Raw genomic sequence first — 9358 nt, forward strand, 5'->3', positions numbered from 1 at the left:
GCCACGGTGAACTACCAAGGCATGGCCGTGGCCTTCAAGAATGTTAGGTAATCTCAACTTCTTCAAGCTTTAAGTCCTAATTTCATTCCAATACTCCAATCTACTCAATCAAAGCCTGAAAAACACAAAAGTTATCCAAATCAATAGGTAACCATTCATATCTTAAACTTAACAAAAGCAAACATCAAAACAAAGGAAACAAAGGAAACAAATGAGAAGTTAACTAAACTAACATCAAAACAACCCTAAAAGCACTCAAATTATTCAACTTATCAAAACACGCTTTAAAAATGCCATTTGATGCAGATTGCAAAGAATATAGTGTTTCGAGTTTACCCCATCGTGCAAGAGGAGGCTCCAGGCCTTCCACCTTCCTTAGTACATTATCAAAGAGATTTATCACGATCAGATTGTATGCTTCCTCATCTACTTCTGCCTTCTTCTTTAATTTTTCTTCTGGTCACTTCTCTGTGTTCTTTTCCAATGCAACAGCTACCTTGTTGTGGGAAAGCAGTGCTTTCATCTTCTTTTTCTAGCTATTGAAGTCGATTTTCCCGTCATACTGTGTAATCTCCACCCGTATGGTAGACATTGTGTGAAGTTTGGTAAAGATATCAAGAATAGACCAAATTAACCCTAGAAATCGAAATTGATTTCCAATTTTGGAGAATTTATAACTCGGTTTGATAAGATTAAAGACTCTATAGTACAACAATGTAGTTAGACACAAAACCCCCAAATTTCAACGAACCCTAGATTTCAAGAAACCTACCCAATTGAACAATTAACACCTCAAATTTCAGATTTAAGAACTTAAACTAATCAATCGAGGAACCCCTAATTTTTTATGAACCCCGGATTTCAAGAAACCCACGGATCGAAGAAAAAACCAAGAACCTTAGAAATTCAAGCTCTGATACCACTGTTATGATCCAAGCCTAATAATCAATCTCCTAATACCAATCAATCACATAGCCAAAATAATACACACAAACACAATTAAGAACAAACACAAGGTTTTCATCATGGTTGATATATCCAAGATTGGATAGACTACATCCACGCTGGGCTCGAGAATAATTTGGGGCTCACTACACCAGTTAATAAGAACACTAGTTTTACAAGAATCAAACAAACAAGATCTCACACTTGCTCACAACTACAAAACCCAACCATAACTCCTACTTGGAGAAACTTTATTCTATAATTCTTGAGAGAACAAAACCCCTCATTGAATGACTGACTACCCAGTCACTCAAATACAGAAGTTACACACTAATTTTACCTAGAAAATGAACAGAAACTAGAAATCAATATTTGCTTGACAAAGAAGAACTCTCTCTTGTGTTGAATCTGAATTTTCAACTCCTTATATATCGTTGACTTGATGTGTTAATCTCAGCCATTGGATCACTTTTGACATCAAATATCATCATTCTCCCAAGTAGCTTAAAAATGGCAACACGTGACTTATCCCATGTGACACCATGTCAAGGCTTCACATTTAACACTTTCTTTATCATGTTCCTAACTAAAGCAATTTGTAGCGTGTCTTTGTCTTTGAAAATGTCCATAGCCGAACCATCTGTGATGACAATCAACGGATCTTTAATGAAAAGGTAAGCAATGTAATTGATCAAGAGCATTCCGAGGCAAAACTTGTTTTATTGGTTCTGGTGTGACATTCAAAGTAGTGGGAATGGATATGGTTTGGGGTTCCTGTGTGACATTGTGAGTAGTTGAAATGGATTCATTTATGGGTTTCAGTATGACATTTAAGGGTGTGTTTGTTTTATTATTTTGGGGAGGATTTTTTGAAAAAGTTGAGTTAGGTGGTTATTACAAGGTAGGATTTAAAAATTAACAAAAACGCCCCCTAGGTTTGTTAATTTACTAAACACCCGTACAATAAAACATTGAAAATTAACAAGAACACCCCCACCCACCCATTAAATGCTGGCAGCTGCCCACCACCATCGGAGGGTGGCCGACAGTCGCCGTAATGGTGCACGACTGGCTGGATCTGGCCGGTCGTGCGCCGATATGGCCTATTCTGTTAGCAACTAATTGGGTATACGCAGCTGAAAAATCATATTTTAAAACTAAACTGATTATTGGCTTAATCCCAAAATCTTGATATAGATTATAATGTTTACGTGTTAATAATCAAATATGTATGAAAATCAATATAACAGTAAATCCATACAGGTTCAGATTTACTTAAGTATGTTTGGAGGCTCCTTCAAACATCTCTGATTTGATTTCACTACTCGATTCAAATTAGAACTGCAAGAACATTGATCCACACGAAGATAATTTGGAGAACCGACAAGTGTTTTGCTAGAACAAGTGAAGGCTTCAAGAATCAAATAAAATCAAAGAATAATAATTCTTTGATTTACTCTATGGAAACATGAGAGAGAGAGAGTGAAGGTAGCTAGGGTTTTTGTTTAATTCAATCAATGAATTAATATTATGATATGTTTTAATTAACTTATATAGTGTCACTTAATTAAAACCCTAATCCCAATAGGAATAGGAATAGCCATGGATTCTCAAGTTAATCCATCCTTGCAACCAAACACCCCTTTATGGTATTTTAATTTTATATAATAATAATAATTATTAAAATCAATTAATATATTAACATTTAATTAATAATAATTCATTTAAATATATGTGCACATATATTTAAGTATAATCTCACTAATTTTAATTTTAATATTAAAATTAAATATAGGCAACAACCTCAGCAAATTTAATTGCACTGTGAGATTACCAAAATATCTTTTCGTCCTAAAAGACAAAAATACCCCTTTCACAAACTAATTCTTAAATTATCTTCTAAGTGTGTGACCCGTAGGCTCCTTATCATATCGGTAGTGAGTAGTATCGCAATTAACACCAATTAATCGTCTCACTATACACAAACCAAGATTGGCCCCTAGTGAGACATCATGGCCACTCGATAGATTCAGATTCAGCGAAACAGTTACCTATCAATGATATGGTTACCATGCAATCAAATATTTTCATCATACGTTATCTCATCGAGGCTGAGGTACATAAATACTGTCAACCTCAGTTATTCTCGATATCTTTGTATTTAGTTACTGGACCAATGATCTGATTAATAAATTAGATTGAGCAACAAGTCAATCCCACTGTGGCCACAGATTTGGTGCCATTGGCATTTATTTAATTTCACAGTGAGATAACTTCTCTCGTACCCAAGACTGATGAATCATTTGTCGATCCACCATAGTCTTGATACACTCCTCGATGTAGCCAATCACTACTGTATTAATAGCTATGAATAGAACTACGTTAGGCTAGTGTCAAACTGTTAGTAAACGGTCCTGTATACGCAGCAGAAACAAAACAAATATAATATAGAGATTGTTTACACGAGCCAAGATCAAGGGTATAATTTTACAATTCATATTAAATAAAAATCTGCAAAAAAAATAAATCTGAGTTTAACAAAAACAAATGCACGTTGGAGGCTCCTCCAAATTTGTCAACGAATGTTTTGCTACCGATCCAAGTGTAGGATCAAACCCACGTAGTCCACACAAAGACAATCTCAAAAGAACCAAAGAGGGATTTGCTAGATCCTCTTTGGCTTCAAGATTAAGAAGAAAGCAAATCAATTAAATTGATTTTAGGCCAAAAGGTGTTGCTGCCGTGGGAGAGAAAGAGAGGGGCTGTGTGTGTTTTTAATTTCAAAAGAGATCAATTTATTAAATTAATTAACACACACTTTTCCTTTTATATTTAATTAAGTTGCCCTAATCCCATATGGAATAGTCTTGGGCTCCAACCCAAATGCTCTATGTTGCCAAACACTCCTAATTTGATTTATTTTATTTTCCATCATTATCTCAATTAAAATCAATTAATATATATTTAAATATATATTAACATTTAACAATAATGATAATATATTTAAATATATGCGAACACACATTTAAACGTAATTTCACTTATTTAATTTTTCTAACAAATTAAAGAAAGGCTACAACCTCAGCAAATTTAATTGCACTATGAAATTACCAAAATACCCTTTTACCTTAAAAGACGAAAACGCCCTTCTTTCTTCTTGGATCTTAAATTATCTTATACAGTGGTATTAGAGCCTAGGGTACTGAATTTTACAATTTTTATTTGGATGGTTGATAACATGTATTCGATGATATAATGTTGCCTTATAAAATCTGCCTTAAATCATGTTTTTGAGAAATTGATTAATCAATTAATCTGATTTGTTGATGAACTGCATGTTTGATTTAATGCATGATGGATTTTTGTTGAGATCAATGTGTTTGATTGATTGCAAAAACCGTTTAAAGTGTATATGGTTACTATATGAACAGATTCGGAGCTACAGATCTGTGTACGCTCGCCGCGGTGATATAACCCATCGCCGCAGTGAACGTTGTTCACGTTGGCGCTGGTGACGAAACTAGCGCTCGCTGTGACGATATAAAGCATCGCCGTGGCAATCATCCTCTAGACGAGCGCTGGCGACGAAACCAGCGCTCGTCGCGGTGATATAAAGCATCGCTACAGCGATTGTCTTCTGGACGAGTGCTGTACGAACCAGCACTCGCTGCGGCGATCGTCCTTAGGACAAGTACTGTACCAAATCGCCGCGGTGAACGTACGTTAAGCATAAACATCAAGTTACCAACGCACGTTGTGGCGATCTAACTCATCGCCACAGCGAGCACACTTCCGAGTGCATAGGGGCTAAAATGCAAAGTTTTAAAACTTTTAGACCGAACAGTAGTTCTGCAAATTGTCAAGGGGTAAATTGTAATTAACCCACAAATTTCAAAAATTGATTGTTTTTGAAATGAATGCTTTGTACTTGTTTGTATATTGCATGGTGTCTAGTACATGAGCCTTAGACCTAAGGGTGAATGTTTTAAAATATTTTGGGTATGTATATTGTATTATTTATTAAATAGGGCCTGCGTGTCCTACCTTTCTCCTTTTCTTTATGTATATTCTCTTCTCATCTAATTCCTCTCTAATGTAAATCGAGGTTTCTAAATTTATTGATGTAAAGAATTTGTATAATTATTTATTGTAAATTTAGAACGATATTTTTTGTAATGTACTTGAAGATGGAGCAAAGGACGAGGCAACCATACTTGAAGACTCAAGATGTTTATTACAGGACCCTTAGGTGACCCACCGATTCCTCTAGGCTCGAGGAAATCGGTTTTAGTTGGGCCATGTACCGGCATGTTTTAAATTATGTTTTAAGATGCATGCTAAGGTTGAATGTTGAATAAAATGCCAAACAATGTCATTTAACAAAGATAAAATCTGGTGAGACATAAATAACAAAACCCTCAATCAAAGTAGTTAAGTCATGAAAGCCTTCATCACCATGGTTTTAATCAAACCACTGTTCGTCGAAACCTTGTTCGCCAAAGCGAAGGTACACTTCTACTAGTAGGAGGTTAAAATGCATTGGAGTTTCCTTAATGGTGATGGGTTGACTTAAAATGACGGTTTTGCTTGTTCGCCAAAGCGAAGGTTGATAAACACGCGTCATGGCATAGTAGAGTAGTACACATATTGTATGTACGTGTGACATGTAGTGTCCACTCTACTGATACTGAGAATCACACTTTAGGACGATGGCATGTAGTGTCCATTGGATTGTGTGATTGGCTTGTTGGCTTTTCACATTTGAGGTTGATAGTGGGAGCTATCAACTCGGTAGATAAGTTGTTGGCTACCTAATCAACTCTTTTGGCTTGTTCGCCAAAGTCAAGGTTTGAAATGGATAGGATGGGATCTCGGTCCACTAGGAAAGTCAACGAGCTTTCCGAGTTAAGGTGAGGGCTATTGACTTGAGTAAAATAGTGGAGCTTTGTTAATAAAAGACCATATTAAACAATAATAATGAACATGGTAATAATAGTTATTTTTCTGCACTTGTAGATTCACTTAAATTTGAGCAAAATGATCCACAACCAGCGACAAATCATTGAACTGGGAGAGAAATGGAATGGTGAAATTTCGTTGACTGGTATAGAAGTATAAATAATATACTTCAGTCAAGCGATGATTATAAACCATTGAGCAAGCTCTATCATCAGAGCCTGCTGATAGTTCTATCCATGAGACTGGGTATGTATAGTGAAGCATACACATGATGCAAAAGCAGAAATGCTAGTACATTGTGCTTGCATCAATGGCACCATACATGCGACAGCAGTGCTAGAAAATGGATTTAGCTTATATCTTCATTTCTTCGAAGAAATGAGAAGCATATGGTTGTCTCGATCATTATTCAGATGTAGGATGGAAGAGGTACCAAAATTGACAATATCTACTCAAGTGGACGAGTATTGAATAAGTTGAGATTTGGGATGTGGACTTAATGAAGGTTTAATGATAAACTAATATTACAGTCTTTGCCAGATTCTTATTCTCAATTTTTCTATGACTTTATAAGGAAGTACGAAGAATACCTTTCGAGCTTCTGGATTTGTTGAAGGGCTACTGAGTTAGGCATGAAAATGTCAGAATCATTGACGTTGGTTGAAGTCAACTCAAAGTGAAAGGAAAGGGCTTAGAAGTCATTGGAAAGAACTGTGCAGAGGAAAGGAGGTTGTGTCTCATGTGGGAATCCCAGCCACGAGGAAACATGTAAGGCCTTCCTAGCAAAATAGAGGAAGAAGTCACTTCTTCGTTAGGTACGTTTTGAGATTAACTTCTCTGTAAAAATCTAGTTGACACAAGATGTGGGTCTCACATTGATTGATGTGCAGGAACTACGGTAGAGGAGATTGCTCGCTGAGGGAGAGGTAGACCTACCAGTTGGAAATGAAGCCATGCTGCTGCATTTGCTATAGGATCTTATCGTCTGATTAGCCGATGGATGTTTCTTGGAACTTGTGGATTATTATGGTTTTTCTTCGGTTTTCTAGAAATTATATTTCTGTGTCCACCTAGGACAAATGAGAATATTAGTTACTAATGGATTAATGTCCTTGAGTATAATAATATTCTTTTGGAACTGTTTCATAATAATTTTCTTAAGAAAGACAACAAGGATAATCTCAAAATGACTACTATGCCAACTTTGGCAAGTTGAGCTAGACATACCTGAAGGAATGTGGGATGTATCACAACTCACCCTCTTATACACCCAACACAAAGAGTGGTCGGAAAGAAGGAACAAGACCTTACTTGATATGGTTAGGTCCCATGATGAGTTTTAGTGGATTTACCTGCATCGTTCTGGGGTTATGCCTAGAGACTGTGACTCACGTTTTGAACCGTGTGCCATCAAAGTCTGTAGATAAGACTCCATATGAGCTATGGAGTGGGCGAAAGCCTAACTTGTCTTATCTAAGGATTGGGGTTGCAAAGCTTATGTAAGAATTGACTTCGAACAAGGGCCCAAAATCCTGTAATGTATATTTGTGGGATATCCAGAGGAGACTAAAGGATACTATTTCTACCACCCAGAAGAGCGCAAAATTTTTTGTTGTCGAGCTGGTGTCTTCCTAGAAAAAGGAATATTTCTAAGAAGTACTAGTGGGAGAAAGTAGAACACGATGAAGTTCTAGAACCATAAGATATACTAGACGAAGGATGGAATGATTGCCACAGGAAGTGGTTGAGCATCATGAGGAGGTTACTCCACAACTTCTGGATCAAAATGAACCACCTTAGGTAGCACAGGAGCTACGTAGATCTGGGAGAGTACGCCATGAGCCCTAGAGATATGTATCTTATGACTCAACATCGTGACGTACTGGTCTACCAAGACAATGAACCTAGAACCTACGAAGATGCTATATCGGATCCAGATTCCGTTAAATGGCTGAAGCCATGAAATCTAGGATGGACTCCATGAACCAGAACCAGTGTGGTCTCTGGTGGGACCACCTGAAGGGGTAAAACCCATAGGGTGTAAATGGGTCTTCAAGAAGAAGACTGACATGGATGGCAACGTGCAACTTATAAAGCACAGCTGTTGCCAAGGTTTCAAACAAATCATGGCATTGACTATGAAGAAACTTTTCACTGGTTGCCATGATTAAATCATCTGGATATGCTTGCAATTGCTGCATATCATGACTATGAGTTTTGGCAAATGGATGTCCAAAATGCTTTCCTGAACGGAAACCTTGAGGAGGATGTATATAGACACAACCTGATGGTTTGTTCTTGATAGTCAAGCTAATAGGTATTGCAAGTAGCAGGATCCTTTTGGACTCAAGCAAGCTTCAAGGAGCTGGAACATCGTTTTGATGAAGCCGTTAAAAGAATTCGGTTTTATCAAGAACGAAGATGAGCCCTGTGTTTACAAGAAAGTGAGTGGGAGCGCAGTAGCATTCCCAGTGTGTATGTCGATGACATACTTCTGATCGAGAATGATATACCGAACTTGCAAGTCGATAAAGACTTGGTTTCCAAGTGCTTTTCCTTAAGCTTAGGGAAGCAGCCTACATCCTTGGAATAAAGATCTATAGTGATAGTGTGTAGGTTGCTCAAACTAGTCAGAGTACATAGACAAGGTATTGAATGCATTCCGTATAGAAAAATCCAAGAACGGATTTCTTCTGATGGCATATGTTGTCTACCTCTGTAAGGATATGTGTCTTAACCACACAATGAGAGAGATAGAATGAAGAGGATCCCACTGCTTTAGCAAGTGGATCCTCTGCCTGCTGGATTGATATCTAATGTGCTTCAGCACTGGGATATCAATCAGCTCAAGTGAGCAATATGTTTAGTACTTAGATTGATGTCTTATGTGCATTCAGCACTAGTAGAAGATATCCACTAAATCAAGTGAATGACATTGGGTGAGTGTCAATGGACATTTAAGTATTGAAAAGGGGTTAAGAATATATTCTGGATATGGAGGAAAGATGAGCTCACTGTAAGAGAATACAGTGACGCTATTTCCAAACGGAGAAAAGAGATGATTATAGTTCGCAATTTGGGATTACACAATTTGTCTCAATGTAACTGCAGTGAGCTGGAAGAGCTCGAATCAGTGTACTGCAGTGATTCTACAATGATGGTTAAGTGTAACGCATTATTAATGCAGCCGTGTAGGCATTTTGGATCAAGAGTAAGTATTACTGACTGATTGTGATTTCAGCATTGCTATCCAGTCTTAGTTGTACTGCGATAACATGGAGCCATTGTTATGGTTGAGGAATCACAGTCTCACCAGTAATCCAAACATTTACTTAGTTGATTCAATCTGATCTGAAGGATCGATAAGAAGGGAACGTGTAGATTTGCAGAACCCACTACCTGACCTAACACTATTAAAGTTTCTGTGTAGCAGAAGTATGATGGCACTTGGTCA

The sequence above is a fragment of the Pistacia vera genome, unplaced genomic scaffold (genome assembly GCF_008641045.1).
Source record: "Pistacia vera cultivar Batoury unplaced genomic scaffold, PisVer_v2 Contig642, whole genome shotgun sequence".
Classification (NCBI taxonomy): Eukaryota; Viridiplantae; Streptophyta; class Magnoliopsida; order Sapindales; family Anacardiaceae; genus Pistacia; species Pistacia vera.